Source organism: Alligator sinensis, unplaced genomic scaffold (assembly GCF_000455745.1).
Source record: "Alligator sinensis unplaced genomic scaffold, ASM45574v1 scaffold720_1, whole genome shotgun sequence".
In the NCBI taxonomy this organism is placed as follows: domain Eukaryota; kingdom Metazoa; phylum Chordata; order Crocodylia; family Alligatoridae; genus Alligator; species Alligator sinensis.
In genome coordinates this window covers 2,197,158-2,198,927 of record NW_005842026.1, presented here as the reverse complement: position 1 = coordinate 2,198,927, position 1,770 = coordinate 2,197,158, and the positions used below count along the sequence as shown (strand labels likewise).

The 1,770-nt window shown below is 46.8% G+C and overlaps 1 protein-coding gene across 1 annotated transcript in view; it reads left to right on the top strand.

Annotated features, from left to right (window-relative positions):
* The first annotated feature begins 1,446 nt into the window (after window positions 1-1,446).
* AP4S1 (adaptor related protein complex 4 subunit sigma 1) overlaps window positions 1,447-1,770 on the top strand; it is a 45,482-nt gene continuing 45,158 nt past the window's right edge. Inside the window, exon 1 of the mRNA XM_006022260.3 lies at window positions 1,447-1,566. The gene's annotated coding sequence lies outside the window, so the exon portion shown is untranslated. The remainder of the gene's footprint in view (window positions 1,567-1,770) is intronic.

Below are 1,770 nucleotides of genomic sequence, written 5' to 3'. Positions count from 1 at the left end.
GATAGCGAGTTAATTGAAATCAGAAAGAATCTGTAATAACTGAAAGAGTGTCTGTAGAATAAACTGAAATGTCAGAAGAAGGGAACCACACAATCAAGAGTGGCTAAGAACCTAATTTTCATGTGTCAGTATTAAATACAAGACCTCAATCTTTCAAGGACTATTGCGGGTGGCTTAATTTTATGTAGGTGAGTAACTTCATGAGCCTGAAAGGTCAAAAGGGTCTGCACAATTAGGGACCAAAAAAAGAGAAACTGTTGCTATTTACAGCAAAAACTGGATCTTTACCATATATTATGACATGAGCCCCACTATAATGTTAAAATAGTGGTTTATAAATATAACCCCCCACCCCGGCTTCAACAAAATATATGTAGATTTCTGTAACACAAACCAACCAAGCTCTAGAAGTCAAACATAAGAGTCAATAGCCACAAGTTTTCAGTCTGATCCTGTTTGCAGTAAGTTAGACCACAAATTTATAGTTATAAAATTGTATCACACACCATACTCCATCACAGGGGTGTCAAACATGTGGCCCACAGAGCTGCTCCATCAAGACCCCTGGCCAGAGAATCTGGGGGGTATGGGTGGCAGTGGACATGGCTGCAACAGGATCCAGGATCCTGTGACTCTGATGGACATGGCAATGGGTGGCAGGAGGGCAAGTGAGGGCTGAGTGACATAGCCCTTGCTTGGCCTAAGGGCAAGTGGCTGCAGGGCCCGCGGCTGCTTGCTTCACTTGCTACCACTGCACTGGCTGCTGCCGCCATATGCCCATGCCAAATCGGACCCATGAGAAGCCCTGTGATCTGAATCCAGCTCCAAGCACAAGGCGAATCTGACGCCCCTCCTCTAACACAATACATACAAAAGGCAAATATTTTAGAAAAAGTGACTGCTTAACTGGAGCAAGCAATTATTTTGTATTGAAATACAGCATTAGCACTGCTGAAACACAGGAAACAAGACGCACAGTTAAGTGCCCTGCCACTGTCCCAAGTTAGTCCTACTTCAAGAACTGAGTTAACGCCGACCAAACTGGCTCCAGAAGCAACTGGGTCCCAAAATTTACTTCACTTACAGTCTTTGTTATAACTGGGCAGTGGGGTGCTGTTTTTATTATTACTCCAGTGATACTGAATCAAGAGTACTAAGTACATGATGCACCCATTATACTAGGGCTGAGAAATCTGGTGACAGGAGCTGCTGCTTTGAAATTGAAATGCTTTATAAATCACAATCAAACAGTGTTGCAATATGCTCTAATTGGAAGGAGGTGGGGTTGGGTTTTTCTTAAAACAGCAAATTTCTGACCTACTGCTGCAAGCCATAAATACATCCACGCACAATTATACACAGCAGATCCCTTAAGCCGGTTTCACTACAAAGAGAAAACTATTTCATTGGGACACCCTGCTCTCTCCATATTTTCCCCCTAACTAAAATGCTTTTCTATGCACTTATAAAAGGGAGTCCAAATCTGCCCACCCCCTCCAAGGACCAGACTGGGATCTCGGACAGCAAACAGCAGCGCTATTTCCACAGGCTCAAGTCACGAGGAAGGTAATTCCTTCCCCTCACTCCAAGGAAAGATGAGAAACCGCCTCCCTCTGCTGGAACCAGACTCGGGGGCTTCACAAGGCCCGGTGCCATGGGCCAGCTGCTGACAACGGGCTGGAGGCGGCCCCGGGGGGTGAAAGCCCCCTCGCCTCGCCCCGGCCGGGGACAGCCGCCGCCCCGGGGACTCCCCCCTCCTGGCGGAGGGAG